The sequence below is a fragment of the Gorilla gorilla genome, chromosome 13 (assembly GCF_029281585.2).
Source record: "Gorilla gorilla gorilla isolate KB3781 chromosome 13, NHGRI_mGorGor1-v2.1_pri, whole genome shotgun sequence".
NCBI classification, from domain to species: domain Eukaryota; kingdom Metazoa; phylum Chordata; class Mammalia; order Primates; family Hominidae; genus Gorilla; species Gorilla gorilla.
The window spans coordinates 69,255,658-69,273,646 of NC_073237.2; the positions used below are offsets into that span (position 1 = coordinate 69,255,658).

The 17,989-nt window shown below is 35.2% G+C and overlaps 1 protein-coding gene and 1 pseudogene across 2 annotated transcripts in view; one reads left to right on the forward strand and one right to left on the reverse strand.

Moving 5' to 3' along the window:
• Positions 1-17,989, reverse strand: part of ALDH1A1 (aldehyde dehydrogenase 1 family member A1) — a 179,779-nt gene that overhangs the window by 141,694 nt on the left and 20,096 nt on the right. The window lies entirely within an intron of this gene.
• LOC101136891 (cytochrome P450 1A1-like) lies at positions 408-14,104 on the forward strand (annotated as a pseudogene).

Genomic DNA, 17,989 nt, shown 5'->3' on the forward strand with positions numbered 1-17,989 from the left:
ATAGTTAGAGGAGAAAACTGGGATTCACTGAGGTTAAGTGGAGGCACTGAGTTCCCCCGAATGAGTATAAAGTCAGCCGCTGGAGCCTTAATCCTTTTCCAAGTCACCAGACTGCTTTCTCCATTGACTTTCGTCTTCTTCTGTCTATGGTCAGTGACTCACCTTGCAGGATTTTGGTCTGGTGATTAGAACTGTGAAAAGAATCAAATTAGGATAAAGATGCCATTCATTTTGCAAGAATTTGATTTTGCTCTTTCAGTGCATCAGGTAAGAAGGGCTTTCAACTAATCTCGAAGAGTCTGTACTTTCCCCCTAAATGTTCAAAGGGAGAGAGGCTACTTAGTATATGTCTAAAACTACAAAAATAAGATAGACATTTCTCTGTTTTAGGTGTTATATTCCCGAAAATGATTCTCGACCTGGCAGTCACTCCTGGAGAGGTGACCACTTCTCTCATCATTTTGGTGATGGTTTTTGTTTTTGTAAGAGCTCTCAGGAGCAAGGGCAGAAAGCAGATGTCTCCTCCTGGCCCTTAGTCCTTCCCCATCATACAGAATCTTCTCCAGCTTGGAGATCATCCTTACCTTATGTTAATGGAGATGAGGAAGAAATATGGAGATGTCTTTCTCCTCAAACTTGGCATGGTGCCTGTCTTGGTGGTAAATGGAATGGAAATGGTGAAACAAGTACTACATAAGGATGGGGAGCATTTTGCAGGCAGACCTAACATGCACACATTTTCTTTCCTGGCAGAAGGAAAGAGTCTTTCATTTTCAGTGAGTTATGGAGAGAGTTGGAAACTTCATTAAAAAATTGCCTCTAAAGCCTTACGAACTTCTTCTAATGCAGAAGCAAAATCCTCCACTTGCTCTTGCTTACTTGAGGAGCATGTCACTGAAGAAATTTCTGAACTGGTGATAGTCTTTGTAGAGTTGACTTCCAAGAATGGCAGCTTTGACCCCAGAAATGCGATCACCTGTGTGGTGGCCAACATTGTCTGTGCCCTTTGCTTTGGCAAGAGATAGGACCACAGTGATGAGGAATTTCTTAGGATAGTTAAAACGAATGACGACTTACTCAAGGCCTCCAGTGCAGCTAACCTTGCCGATTTCATACCATGTCTCCACTACCTTCCACTGCAGATTATAAATGCTCCTCTGGAGTTTTACCAGGCCCTGAATGGGTTTATTGCACTACACGTACAAGATCATCTTGCTACATATGATAAGGTAAGGATTTAATCTTATACCGGGACAGGGGTTTTGGTGAGAAACAAAAGATAATGGTGAAATGCTTTGAATATCATTGGTTCTTTTCACTACAGTTTTGTCACAATGACCTGTACCCAAGCTATTAGTAAATTTGAGGTCCAAACAGTGAGACTGCATGACAGCATTACTCAGTTCTCATATAAAACCCTAAGAAAAGTTCTGAATTCTTTAATCCATAAAAAATTTCCCCAGAAACGTGAATTTTCTCAGTGTGTGGATAGGGCATATACTTGTATTATGAACGTAAATGTAATTGTTATTTAATCTAAATCTGTTTCCAACTTTTTTTCATGAAGGCTTATACTTTTAAAATCCAGCTATGGTTGTCTGGTGTATTTCTAACTTGCTGCTTCTAAAGGTTGTTTAATATTTCACGACGTGACCCCTTGCCCCATACATTTCACCCATCTCATATGGATACCCTGATTGTTTGCAACTCCTGGCTTGCACAGAAAGTGCAGATATTGAATATTGTGATGAAACTAAGTAATTGCCTGATAAATGATGAAAAATAAGTGAGTTCCTTGAAGAAACAAAGCAATAATTTCATCTCTCCCATTTCATATCTGGCACCATGATCTCAGACTTACAGGTATCACAAATATTAGCATATTTTTATCAGATAGTATTTTTGAATAATTATAAAGGATATTCTATAGGAAGCTTTCAAATTACCTTCATTTTCTTCTTGAGTTTCTTTGTTATACAGATGTGAATTTTAAGATGAAAACACATGTATTAAGTTTCTACAGGTGGCAGAGTGGACCTTTCTTGTGAGGCTATTAAATTATTTGGGGCTCACTTCGATGGTCAGCAGAAGAATAAATTTCTGTCTTGAAATACGTATGTACCAGGAAGAATCCTAGTTCACAAGGGCAATTTGCTGGGATGAAGTCATCAAGAAAAAAATAAAACATCCAGAGGTGGGATCATTAAGCAAATGAAGAGGTGTAAGTAGTTAAGTTCCTTCCAGTGAAAAAGAAGAGGCAGAAGACAATCTGTTTCAAGGCACCAGATGGGAAGATGGGAATTCTAGATCAGGTATAGTAAGTATCAGCATTTGTAAGGTGTATAAACTTTTATTCCCATTCTCTCAAATACCCCAGCCCTCTCTCTTTCTCCATGGTGCCTGAAGTGAACACAAAATCCTTCCAATAGATTTAAAAACCTTTTATTGGCAAGGTGCGGTGTCTCACACCTGTAATCCCAGCACTTTGAGAGGCCGAGGTGGGCAGATCAGTCCCGGAGTTTGAAACCGGCCTGGCCAACATGGTGAAACCCCGTCTCTACTAAAAATACAAAAATTAGCCACGTGTAGTTGTGCGTGCCTATAATCCCAGCTACTCGGGAGGCTGAAGCAGGAGGATCACTTGAACCCAGGAGGTGGAGGTTGCAGTGATTGGAGATCACTCCACTGCACTCCAGCCTGGGCAACAGAATGAGACCGTGTCTCAAAAATAAAAATAAAATAAATAAACAAATAAATAAATAAACTTTTTAAACATTGCCAAGCAATTTCTCTGTAATAAGTTATAGAGAATGCTGATATTTTCAAGTTGTGCTTACAGATACAGGAACTCTTTTTTATTAATTGAAAGAAGTTCTGAGGAGAAAATTGAGTTTGGTAACTTGGTTTTCTATTCCACACTATCAAGATTAAGCATTACAAATTTTAAGCAAAAATGGTTGCAAGGTTTAAGATGATCTATTTACATTCCTTATATTCCAAGACTCAATGGGTTCCCTTCAAGTTATATGGTGATATGGCTCTTCCTGCATGGGATTTAAATTGATATACAACATAGACAGGGATGAAAAGTCATGCTAAGATTTGTCTCCTCAGGATCATATCCGAGACATTACTGATGCTCTATTTAATGTATGCCACAACAAATATGCTACTACCGAAACAGACACCTTGAATGACAGTGAAATCATAAGCACCGTGAGCGACCTCTTTGGAGCTGGTATGTGAGAGAATTTAGCAACATGTAAGACCAATAAAAATTAGTTGCAATTTGTTGTTATCCATTGTTCACAGTTTAGAGGACTTTGCTCTTCCTGTATCGGCCATTTTATCTAGTTGATCTCACATCGTATAAATTTGTTATCTATCTTCTTACGTCATTCAGAAAACTTCATTTTGATCTCAGGAGTAGAGACTTGAGTTAATAATAGCCCGCAGTTAATAGTGCCTTCACATTATTGTCCATGAAATGACTGTCCTTGTTTATCACTTTCACTTCCAGTCCCTTCACCCGATCCATTGACATTTATTCTGAAACTAAAGTGTTATTGTTTTTGTTTTATGTATTCTTATAAAACAGGCTTGTTGTATTATCATGTACTTTATGTAAATATAATTGTTATTCACATCTAAATCTGTTTCTAGCTTTTTTTCATGAATCTCTGTACTCTTACAATCCAACCATGATTGTCAGGTATATTTCCAATTGGCTGCTTCTAAAGTTCATGTAATATTAGATGTCTGGCACCCCCCATATTTATTTTACCCGTCTCATGTGGATACCCTGATTGTTTGCACCTCCTGGCTTGCACAGAAAATGCAGATATTGAATGTTGTGCTAAACCTAAGATGACCACTCTTGTACATGAATTTTGCCTCCTTTTGAAATACAACCTTATGCTAAGATGCAGAATTTCTGGGTCAACTAATGAAAAAATTATTGAGTTTTGATGCACAATGCTAAATTCGTTTTCACAAAGACTGTGCCAATTCGTACTGCTACCACATTACTCTCATTCTTAAATTTTATAGTTTTCTTTAAAAGTCATTTTTTATCTGTCACATTTATTAGAGTTCCTCTAAGATACTAGACTGCAGGAAGCCAATTCTCAGTATAAGAAAATATAAAATATCATAAGCATTTTAGCAGTTTCATTTTATGTGGAATACTCCTCAAATGTATTTATTTTTCTTCTTTATATTATATTTATTGGTAATTGGGTTCATTTGTTTCTAGGATCTATGCATTTGTGATCATGAATTCTCTCTGCAAACAGAGGCATTTGTTTTGATTTGTATTATTTTTCCTTATGCAAATGCACGAGCCCCCACATATGTGTGTGTGTATTTATTATTTTAATCATGACTTCAATTTGATGGATTATTTCATCTGATTATTTATCATAAAAATGTGACCAGGCTGTACTTTGTATTTTCTTCTGATGACTTAAATAATGCTATGTACAAATATGAGTATTTGTCAGAACATTTTTAAATGCCTGAACATTAGTGAGTACTAAAGACTGGGTATGTGTGGGTGTGATAAATACATCAAGTGAGTTTTATTTTTTTATTTGTTTATTTTTAAATTGGCACATAAAATTGTATGTATTTATAATATGCAACATGTTGTTTTAAAGTATGTATACATTGTGAAATGGCTAAATCTAGCTAATTAAAATATGCATTACCTCACATAGTCATCATTTTTGTGGTGAGAACACTTAAAATCCACTCTCAGAATTTTTTAAGAACACAATATATAATCGTTAACTATAGTCATCAGACTGCAATAGATCTCTTGAACTTATTCCTCCTGTTTTACTATAATTTATTTTGATCTTGATTCAATGAGATAATATCAATATATTTCAGAAATATGTAATACTTCCAAGATTATCAAGTAATTAGCAAATATAAAATTATGGCAGATGACAAAAATGACTAGGGTGGAGAATAAAACCATCTGACATGTACAACACAGTTAAAAAATGGTTTGGGTAAAATGTGCACAAAACAGTATTCAGTATAATGGATTACTATATAAAACATTTATTTGCTAAATAAACATATCTGATAGAGTTTATATTTTAATGTAAATAGAGGAATAATGAAATTAATAAAACCATAAACTTCCACATGTACCTGCTACCTCACTAGTGAGATGTAATAAAATATTTTATTAGAATAAATCAGTGAGCTCTAAACCATATCTTTTAGTAGATAAAATTTGCAAGCACTCTGTTCCATCAGATCTATTATATTATTAAGATTTATATTTCCATATTTAACTTTTAAAATTGATTGTAGAAATAATTTAGTTTCTTCTTTGGGTATAGTGAGGTTTTCCCAAAACCATTGATTTTACCTTCAATGTTTCAATAATCTACCAAGATAGATAACTGCTGATTGCTTAAGCCTTGATATAAAAAGCAAAATTTATGATAATCAACATATAGATCCTGATATTCATACAGATAGTTATAGATCTTGAATATAAGGTCCATGGCTCTACCGTGAGTGGAAGCAGTGTTTTGCATGCAATATTCATGGCATGTTCTTTATTCTAGAGAATAAAGTTCCTTATGCTAGAGAATAGAGTTGATATATTCCACACAGAAGTCCAAATTTTCACACTACACTGTGCTCTGCTATAGACATCATGGTCAGTAACTTTATTTGAACAGCTTACCTTTACAATAACTTATTGCAGTATGAAGTCATATTAGAAATTTTCTGAGTTAAGAACCGAAGAAGCCACTGGCTCACTATGAGAGACTGCCATGTTCAACAAATGTGAAAACAGGCTTAGGAAGTGGAGTTTGGAAAGGAGCTAACTCTGTTCTGCAGCTATATCTGGGTATATTTACTGTGCATATTGTGATGCAAGTTATTTAGAAAACAACTACCTTTGTCTTTTGTGTGACCCATGTAAAATACTTTACCATTTCTATGATGCAAGTTTCTCATTTTTAATGTGAGGATAATTGTGGCCCCCATCTCAGATGACAATGTATTTAAGTGGTCAATGTTTGCTAAACATATTCATCATTACTCGTGTTGTCATCATCATCAGAAAAATCTAGAAATTAAATATATTGATTTAAAAACTCATTTTTTGCTACTGGTTTTATAAGATTTGAGTAGGAAACACAAATAACATTACTTTTGGCATTAGGTCATCATAGAGATGAATTTACAATTAAAACAGTCTAGAAGAGCTTTTTAATGTGGCATTTCTGAGTTTTAGGTTTTCAAGAATCGATTGAGTACATTCTTCGATGTAGTAATCATAAAATAGCCCTTGAAAAAAGATGAAGTTTGGCATACAGAGTTCTTTGCTTTTATTTTCGGTAATGAAACCATTTAGCTGATGTATGGATAATCTCAAAAATAAAGATACTCTGTTTAAAGAGTGAAATCGAAACTATAAAATATACATTAAAACTTATTCAAATAAATTGAATCTGGTCAACCCTTCATTATGTGCTCATATAATGTTCAAATTTGAGTATTGGCTCTGCCTTTTATGAGTTCATTCACCTTGAGCAAAACCCATAATGTCTTTGAGGTTCAGTAAAATTAACATAATTAGTTATACATTTCCTATCTATATTATGATTTATAAAATATATATATTATATGTATGTCAATGTATCATATATATGTTATATATTGTGTGTGTATATATACACACACACACATACACACAGAGAGAGAGAGAGAGCACACTCCTGGATCAGAGTAACTACTTAATAACTTCTTATTTTTATTACAAATAATAGCCATTATTATTATCTACATTAATCAATGGTGTTTATTATGTAATACAATTCTTCCTATGTTTTCACTGGTCTTATAAATAGTACCTATGTATTTTTAAAATTTTATTTTATTTTTCATTATGTTTACAAATATACATTTTAAAGTGATATAGTTCAGTACTATTGAGTATATTCACATGGTTGTGCAACAGATCTCTAGAACTTCTTCATCTTGCAAAACTGAAATCCTGTGCCCATTAAACGCTAATTTCCCGTATCCTTCCTTGCCCTTGGCAATTTCCCTTATGCTTTGTTTCTATGATTTTGACTATTTTGGAAACCTCTTATGAGTGAAGTCATATAGTATTTGTCCTTTTGTGATTACCTTATTTCACTGAGCCTAATGTCCTCAAGGTTTATTCATGTGGTGGCATGTGACAGAATCTACTTTCTTAAGACTACATAATATTCCACTGTATGTATACATCACAGTTTCTTTATTCATCCATCAATGGACATTTGGGTTGTCTCTACCTCTTAGCTATTGTGTATAATGCTGCAATGACCATGAATGTGCAAATGTATCTTAAATATCTTGCTTTAAATTTTTTTTGGATATATAACCCAGAAGTAGGATTACTAGATAATATATAAATACTATTTTTAATCTTTTAGGAACTTCCATACTATTTTCTATAGTAGCTACACCATTTTGCACTATCCTAATGGGTGAGAAGTTCAGCAAAAGCACATATAGTTTGGAAATGACCTTAATAATAATTTTATTATGATTCTATTATTTTTTGGCTAGATTTCCTTCTGCTAATTCTTTTTCTTAATCTAACTTCTAAATCCTTCATCTAATTTCTTTAGATTTCTTTCTGCTAATTCTTAGCAGTAAAATAGGAAATAAAATGAGCAAACTGATTTAACTATGCTTTTTTTCATGACACTCGGTCTCTTGGTTCTATTTTAGGGTTTGAAACAGTATCAACATGTCTATATTGGAGCTTTCTTTATTTGATACACTATCCAGAAATTCAAGCCAAAATTCAAGAAGAAATTGGTAATATGCTTTCAGATGAAAAATATAATTCTTACAATTATCGTTTTTCTTATTAAATCAAAAAATAATTTATTTAAAGATGGAAACATTGGGGTTAGACCACCCAGATTTGAAGACAGGAAAATTTTACCATACACAGAAGCTTTCGTAAGTGAAGTATTCAGACATGCCTCTTTTCTTCCATTTACTATTCCACATTGGTAAGCATGTAATTCTCCTTTAAAACAGCCACTAGTGGTGGAGTGGAGGCATTGAAGAATCTTAGACATTGGAATACCTTAAGTTCTTTAAAATGTACATTGTATTATGATTTTAATATTACTTTAAATCTTATTTTATTTTTAAACACTGTAATAAAATTTTTGTGGTCAGTGAAAACCCATTTCATGAACATTTTTCATTACTAAACTATGTTGTCATTAACTTTTATTTTATGTGTACTAATCACAGGGTCAGAAAGTTATGGAATGTCCAAACAACAGATAATCCAACCATAATATGTGTTTGGCTATGAAAAGTCATGCAAGCTTGCTTAATTTAAGCTAAGGAGCCGACTTAGCTTCCTTCTTATATGGATTTGTTTTTAGTAGCCTAGAATTTTGCTAAACAGTAAACTAAGGAAGCTAATGTTGTCACAATGAGATTAAACAGAGTATTCATTTGCAGATACTTGAAACTTTACTGAATCTTACTCCAGAATCTCTAGCACGCAAATGCATGCCAGCATAGATTAGGTAGATAGCTTCATTAAATGCATCTGTGGGGAGCCAAAGTTCTAGTAGTTTGTTCTGTTTTTATTCCACACAATTAAAAATTATTAAAAAAAAAAACCACCTGGAATTCTCAGTGTTCGTTCCTCCCCCTCCCTTTAAATAGTGAAGGAGTGGGAATATCTCTCTTCCCAGGAAACTGATGTAATCATTTAGTAATTGGTGTGACAGCATGCAGTGTCCTTAGCTAACTGTCCCAAAGGGCAAGACCGCCAGCTGAGCAGAGTCAAGGCCAGACAGCAAGTGACATAGTTCCCTGTATTTTGCCCTTTGTTTGCTCTCTATTCACACACAGTGGCTATTTTTTTCACAGCGATCCATTTTTTTTTCTAGCTGCTATGTCAGATGCTCTCTCAGTTAAAGAAAATTTCGTTTTATTGTAAGTTTTAAAAAAATTAAAAAGTTCTGCTACCTATTTAAAAGCAACTCTTCTGTCCCAATAACTTTTAAAGGTGACTTTGGGTGCTTCATATGAGTATTATCTACACTTTTGCTAAGTACTCAGGAACAGAGAGGCTCTGCCAAGTTTATAGGCATCATTTGAAACGAAAGTGATCATCTATTTAGGGCCCTGTAAACTCATCTCAGGGTCTAAGTGATAGGGAGAAATATGTATTAGGACACAGATATTCATTGTACTATTAAAAGTAAGGGAATACATTAAAAGGGAAAATTGAAAGAAGTACTGCATTGGCTAATGAAAGCAGCATGATATGAACGAGGAATTTTGTGCACACAAAAGACCTATCTTACTTATATTGTTTAGGACTGATTTATTCTATTACACTTGGAAGTTTATTGTTTTTCATTTAAAATGAAAATAAATCAAAAGGCACAAAATATGATAAAATAAATTTAAACAAACTAAATGAAATAAACTTAAGTAAAAGCAGCAAAAGTTTGCTATTACATATAACATATATACACACATACAAAACACACAGGAAAGACCAAACCATATCCTAATAAATATTTATTACATATGCATTTCTTAAAAGTTGTGTGGAAACCACATATACACATGAAATTTAAGGAACATAAAAGGAGAGAGAGAAACTTTACAATTCACTCTTATATTTTAATACCAGTGAAATAAAATTTTACATACCAGGTTTCTGTAAAATAGAAGCATATAACTTCTATGAGTAAAATCTGAGCAGCTGAATCCACAGAGGCAGTGTGGACAGGGATGTGTTGAGAAAGGCAAGTGGCTATGCATGAGAAAAGGTAACCTTCCAAAAAGCGAGTCTATTGCTTGTTTTGTTCCCCCTTGTTGGGTTTTGAGAAACTCAATAAATAACATTCATATTATTTGCCAAAGCTCAGTACCAGCCACAAAATAGACACAGGTAAAATAGAAATTATATTTTTAGCTTTTTAAATAATCAGAGCTAGTTTTCACAATGTGGCTTAGAGCTAGATCAAGTAGACCTCGAAATTAACATACTTCTCTACTCAGTCTCCAGCTAGGTTGAACACTTTCAGGTCTCCTGTGGAAGGACAAAATCTGACCCTCTAAGCTCAGCCTATTTCTGATTGTAGATAAGATGTACCTTCATTACAAATTGGCTAATCTGAAGAGAAAACCCAGAAGTAGTGAGACAATGCCTTCTCTCAAACTAATCAAATTGAAATGTTTCTGCTTCTCTTGGGGAAGTGAGTGTGAGAGTAGGTTAGCAAGGTAGGGAGTGCCACAGGGAAACATAAAACGATTGAATCCAATCTATGAATAATTATAGAGGTATAAAGGGGAAAGGCAAACAGGTTTCAGGAAGGAGTTTGAGTATCAGACTAGAAAAATAGAATATTTGCTTTAGAGGCAACTTAGAGACCATCCAACACAACCAACACCTTCGTTTCATAGCTAGGAAGTGGAGTCGCAGAATAGATAATTTGCCCAATATCCCACTGAGGGCAGCATCCAAAGTTCAGATTTCCTTGCTCCAATTCCGTTGTTCCTTCTACCCAGTACTAAAAGGTGTGGCATTTTGTCTTTCTAATTTATTAATAATAGACACAAACATATTGAGCACACAGAAGTACTTAATAATTCTCTTCATCGTTTCCTGATGTAATTTGATCTGCCTGCTTATGGTCAACTCTGTCATAGAAATATTGAGATAATTTTCTATGGAAATGTTTAGCTCATAGAAGTGCTTTGAATATATTAAGTGCACAATATGCTTAATATATGCAAGAAAAATAAATTATTAATTTGACAAGAAGTGGAAATTGTTTTAATTAATGAAAGAATGAAGATGTATAAAGATATATTATTATAGTAAAAAAAGACATAAATAAAAGTAGTCTGTGAGTTGCAGGTGGCAGTTTAGAGATGGGTAATTTGAATTGACAGGACGTGCTGTAATGCTGTTTTTTGCTTTCTTAGTACTACAGCAGACACCACTCTGAAAGGCTATTTCATTCCCAGGAAAACTTGCACCTTTATCAACATATATCAAGTAAATCATGATGAGTAAGTTACCAAAATTAATCTTTGGATAAATTTGCTTGCCTGCTTGGTTGTTTACTGTTTATTAATCTGGAAAAGATTTACAGTCTTCTTAGCCAACCTTCACTCCTGTTTCTCTTGAAAGATATTGGAAAGAAGTTCAGTTTCTCTCCTCATCTATAATGCAAACAGTGATATATTGACACAAATTGAGGAAAAATCCAATATAGGGCAAATCCAATTTCAAAAGTGAGCTCATTGGGAGAGATTTGGGCCGAGGACTTCATGGGTTCACCCTTTGCATGGCCATGGCTAGTACATTGAAATGGAGTCTGAAATCCCCCACTGGAATGTAAGCCACCAAGCAGGGAATTTTTTTTTCTTTTTTTGTTTGCTTACTTGTTCCTCTACCCCAGCACCTGGATCACTGCCTCACATGTAGTTGGCACACAATAAATATTTGTTGAATAAAATAAAGTTAGAAGTTCACCCACATCAGCTATGAATGAAAGGGCTGAGATGAGAGTACCTAATGCAGTGAAAGTGAGGATAATGACAGTGGTGGTGGTGAGAATGATGATTACAGCTAATATTTATAGACTCCTACTGTGGGCAAGGCACAAAATCTTGCAATATCTTTCCTGAGCCTCAATAGTAACACGATTGGTGCTATCATGATCCCCATTTAACAGATAAAGAAACCTTCAGCCAGGTTAAACACATTGCCTAAAGTCGCATGTTCAGAAGGTGGCAGAGGTAGGACTCAAATCCAAATGTGTAAATTTTATGTAATGGAAACCAAGTGCTTCCTGTAGTGGTCAGGGCTTGATGTCTCCAGTGACTGGCAGAGACTGCATTCTTATGCACTCAGCAGACAGTAAATATGTTATACAGTCTTTTCTCTTCACCCAAGATCTCATCTGACTGATGTTTCAGGCTGCAAGCTGTAAGAGAGGGAAGTGATTATCCTGTGTACCTAATGGCAGCTTCACAATCTCTGTAAACAGAAAGATGGTAGAGGACTATGCATATGCTGTCCCACTGCAACACTTACTGTCACAGAGATTGACACTTCCATTCTCCACACCTAGGCATTTTGAAACCACTATAAGAAGAAATACAGCAAGTGTATATTTAATAACATTTATTCTTACTTAGTATAATCCTAAGTATTCTATTAATAATATCCTAAGAACTGGTGATTATAATGAATATTGAGTAATGTGCAAACAAACTGAGTTAACATGGGTGCTCGTAAAGAAATACCATTGGTATGGAGGCACTTGCTTAAGCTGAACGAGTATGTAACTTAAGACTTGATATTATTGGAAAATTCTTCATATTTAATTAATCTAAAGCATAGGTCACAAACTCAAGCACCTACTGAGCAATGAAAAATACCAAAAATAAGTGAATTGCACTTGGTGAAGCACTGTGAGGAGGGGAGGTCATCTGCCGCACCTAACTCAGCTCAGTAAACCGTTGGCAAGCAGGACAATGTCCCAATGTTGTCAGCTTTTACAATTATAAAAGAGAACCTGGAAATGCATATTTTCATATGAAATCTGATTTTTAAATGTTAGCAATAGTGAATTATTTTTAAAAGATTATGAGAGCAAACCAAAATGTACTGGAGGACTGTGTACAGAACTAATCCTCTAAGTCTGTGGTCTCTGGTACAGACAGAAACCAGTTTCTCCTTCTAGAGAGGTGATGACATCTACACACAAACAGGGCCAGTTCTATGTGAAGCCAGGTGGGTTCCTGATATATGGTTTAGGACCTACAGAAAACATGCTAGCACTGGTTGTCATAAACAAGCCAAATATGGTGCCTGTAACAAAAGATAGAGATAGAAGAAAGAATCAGGTACACAGTGATTTGAGAACTGTGGGCAATCCCCCAATTAGAGCTGCTTTCTGGAGACCCAGATCCTCTCTGTATTGTTGTACAAAGGCCATTTCCTAAACATGTTTTTTACCAGAGTGAGAGATGTGGCCCAGTCTCATCATTCTTATTCATTCTGCTAAAGCAAAAGATATTGAATATTTATTACCTTTTATTTATGTCACCATTTTGGAATATTCTTATGACAATTTTATAGAATTCTTCATTTAAAATAATTAAATTCATGGCTAACCCATACCTTGAAGTTAGCTTGCAGGAGAGCCGAGCTAGAACTGGCTCCTGTATAGGGTTGGTCATGAAGCCAAAACCATCTCAACTCCAAGCAGAACTTCGCATCTCAGGTAGTTCATATGCTTAGATTCTCAGACTGAGTGGAGGATTTCTTATTTAATTCAGAAAAATTGATGAAATAGATTTTCAAGTATTTTATTCACTAATGAATTGGTAGTCATTTCAGTGAAAATTAAGTGTAATTGTACTAAATCTTTATCATAACTAGATTTGTCAAACATTAAAGGAAAAAGTGACATATATTCATAATTATATATAATCATACATCTCCATAAGTACTTATACATATATGTGTATATATACTTCATTTATGTATACCTCCTTTCTCTATGTATAATTTCTAAGGAATATTCTAAACTTAAAGTAGTTCATGAAACACAAAATTATTGTGGAAAATTTGCCAACAATAGCAAAAATGAGAAAATAATTTCTTTTTAAAGTGTTGTTTTTGTCTATTTTATGCAGAACTATTTGGGATAATCCTAGTTTATTTAGACCTGACAGATTTCTAAACGAAAACAGAGAACTGAATAAAAGTCTTGTCGAGAAAGTTTTGATATTTGGAATGGGCATCTGGAAGTGTCTGGGAGAAGATGTTGCACGCAATGAGATATGCATTTTCATCACTACCGTTCTGCAGCAGTTCAAGCTGAAAAAATGCCCAAGAGCCAAGCTAGACCTGACTCCTACATACGGGTTAGTCATGAGGCCAAAACCATACCAACTCCAAGCAGAACTCTACCCCTCAGGCAGTTCATCTGCTTAGATTCTCAGACTGAGTGGAGGGTTTCTTACTCAATTCAGAAAAATAGATGATTTGAGTTTATTTAACTAGCAATGTGTAGTTTATTCCCCTGAGCTATGCTATGAATTCAACTCTGTGACATGTTTTATCAAGTATGTGGCATAGCTTTAGTTCCAATATGAGACTTACTGTAGTGTGAGGATATTTTAAGATAATAATAAAGTTTGATGTAAATCAGGGAGTTTAAATCCAGATCTCAAACAGTGGTGTCCCGGGTGTCATGTGGGTATGAGTGGAAGGGAAAAGTGAGTGACGGATTGACCAGGCAGGCAAGGGGACTCTGTCTACCTTCCCTTTATGCTAGCTTCAAATAAACAGGCATACTCATCTTTGCTTTAAATATGGGGTTCAGAATAAGAACAAGGTTCTGATCTTAAATATTTTCAGTGATCTAGGGCATAGGTGCTCAGGAGGGCCAGAGAAGGGAGCTACAGTAGCCTAGCAGAGAGCACTGCATGGTCACAGTAGATGAGCTGGGCTAGAGTTAGAGAAGTAGAGAAAAGGAGATGACAGGGATTGCCTCAAGCCCATTTTTGTATCAAATTATGTATTTTTGTGTATTAAATTTTTAATTGTAAGGCAAATTGGTGTTTTCACAATGTTACCAACTTCTTTTGGTACATATTATATATATATATGTATAATTAATAGCTTACCAGGACTGCAATAATAACAGAATACCAGAGGCTAGGTAGCATAAACAACAGAAATTTACTTTCTCACAGTTCTCGAGGTAGAAAGTGCAAGATCAAGGTGCCAGCTGACTTGGGTTCTCCTGAGGCCTCCCTCCTTGGCTTGCAGATGGCTGCCTTCTCACTGTGTCCTCACAGGGCCTTTTCTTTTTGTGCACACATCCCTGGGGTCTCTCCCTCTTTATATAAGAACAATAGTCATAATGTATTAAGGCCCCACCCTAAGAGTCTCATTTTAACTTCATTATTCCTTTTTAAAATTTTTTTATTTTTATTTATTTATTTATTTATTTATTTATTTTTTTTGAGAGGGGGTCCCACTCTGTTGCCCAGGCTGGAGTGCAATGGCACGACCTCGGCTCACTGCAACCTCTGCCTCCCGGATTCAAGTGATTCTCCTGCCTCAGCCTCCTGAGTAGCTGGGACTACAGGCGTGTGCCACCACACCTGGCTAATTTTTGTATTTTTAGTAGAGATGGTGTTTCACCATGTTGGTCAGGATAGTCTTGAACTCCTGACCTCGTGATCCACCCGCCTCGGCCTCCCAAAGTGCTGGGATTACAGGCATGAGCCACTTCACCTGGCCAAGTTCATTATTCTTTAAAGACCTTATCTCCAAATACAGTCACATTCTGAAGTACTAAAAGTTGGGATGTCAACACATCAATTTCAGAGTCGGGGGGCTCGGGGACAAAATTGAGCCCATAATAGCAAGTTACGAGAATAAAACTGGCTGCTGATTTTTAAAAATGCTTTTAAATGTAAGACTCAGCGCTAAGTATATGCTTTATTAATTGAATTTGTTAACGAGCTAAGGCATATAAGTGAACTTAAAATGGGCAGTGAAAGAACTAGTATTTCAGATTGAAGGTTTGAGGTGGAGTTGCATTATAAAGGATGTGCAATACAAGCTGGGAGGTAAGAGAACATCTGGGGTCTAATTCAACTGGGGAGAACAGTGAGAGAGATGTGGCGCTCTAGATAATGATGATCTTGGCCAAGATGTGACAATGGAAGTAGAGAACTTTTAAGCAATTCACAGACATTGAAAATTAAAGTCAGTGCCAGGTGCGGTAGCTCATGCCTGTAATCCCAGCACTTTGGGAGGCTGAGGCGGGTGGATCACAAGGTCAAGAGATCGAGACCATCCTGGCCAACACAGTGAAACCCTGTCTCTACTAAAAATACAAAAATTAGCTGGGCTTGGTGGTGCATGCCTGTAGTCCCAGCTACTCGGGAGGCTGAGGCAGAAGAATCCCTTGAACCTGGGAGGCGGAGGTTGCAGTGAGCCGAGATCGCGCCATTGCACTCCAGCCTGGCGACAGAGTGAGACTCCATCTCAAAAAAAAAAAAAAAAAGGAAAGAAAATTAAAGTCAATACTTAGTCTTTTTATCCAATATAAATAAATTCAACATTCTCCTTGCGAATAAACAATTGAATTGCTTGTGCTTCTCTAAGAGGTTTTGAAATTATTTATATTACCCTCATGGCGTTGTGTCAAAATGAAACTATTCTTATATTTTTACCATAAGAAACTTGTCAAGTTTTCTGTATACTCAAGAAAAATGGGAATGATTAGAAACCGTGAAAAGCTTGGTATCTATTTATCGGATATTTTCTTGAAAGAATTGCATTTTTCTAACCACTTTATTAAAAAAATAAGCAAAGCTTATACTTTCAACACCTTGTATTGTAAAATGCTATTTTGCACTCTTCCTCTGCTCCTAAGGCATAATTAAATAGTATACTATAGGGCTTTTTGTATAATTTATGTTTGTATTTTATGTATCTTTAGAAACAAGGATGAGAATAAAACTGGGAAAAGAAAGTGTGAAAACAAAATAAGAATAGCTTTTCTTTGTCATTTAATATGTAATGATAAGTTCATTTTAATTATGTGTATTTGTTTATCCTAAAGCAATAATTTGTTTCATGAAATATGTAATCAGAAACAACATAGTATAACTCTCTCTCTCTCTCTCTCTCTCTATCTATCTATATATATAAACTTGTACTAACAAAGACACATTGAATAATAATCTGGAAACTACTCACAGAAATCATTATGACTATAGAGAAGTTGATAATATATGGATATATGCATCCATTGGGAATCCAAGATGAGTGAGGTCTTAGAGGCAACATGTATGAAGTACAAAAGCAGAGTTATAGGAATTAAATACCCTGCTTCATACAAGTATATGCAGACACTTACATCTCCCAGGCCTCCTTGTAGCCACAGTCCCTGGGGGTTCTTGGTAACATTATAAAGACAAAGATCAGTCTGGAAACATTATCCACTCCATGATGCAAATGAGTGCAGGATGTGCCTGGTCTCAAGTCTTTTACAGAAGAAAACTTGCACCCAAAACTTAAAAGAACAGGATCGCCTGCTACATTGTAATTCTCTAATTTATTCCCAGTTAAACCTATAATTCAGATGAAATATCAACCCATAATAACACAAGACGAAATCTGAACTATTTTAAAGAAAGGCATAAGGGGTCTTTGGGGATTTTACTATCTACATAATTATTAATTAGGCTGTGAAATCTGTCCTGGTTTGCAGGTGGTTCCAGGACTCCGGAAGTGTAGATACACAATTTGATATTTCAGATTCACATGGGACCTCCGCACAAAATTCAAGTCATGCTTTAAATAAACAAATACAAAAATCCTATGCTACATGCACTTTAAATCAGAAATAGCTAAAGGGAGTTGTTTTTATGGCTTAACAAGCTATAAAAAGAAATTCCCTGTGAGGAATACCTCCATTGCATTTCTCTTTAGATAAACAAAAGAATGCAGGATGCAGTCAACATATTTTCTATTGTTAACACTGGAAGAGCCAAAATACATAAAAAAATAAAAGTTTATAGGTCTTTTATCCTTCAAGGTGTTTCCAGAGAATAGTGTACTTCCATTCAGTTTTACTATCAGGCCCCACAAACAGTAAACTCTGCACACAAAAGTGTTGTTTTTATCTGCTCTCCCTGTGTACTGATGCATGGTGCATGAATACATTTCCCAGCATAGTGAGATGATCAACTTACAAAACATTCATTTTAATGGCTTTTAAAAGTCTTTCTGAGTTTCTGATGTTTTAAGATTCCTTTATTAAACATAATTTTCTCTTTTCCAGATATTATAGTGTCATTCATTTCTATACGGTACTGCGCTGGGGTGTAATCATTTGATGATCTCTTGATTACATCCTCCATC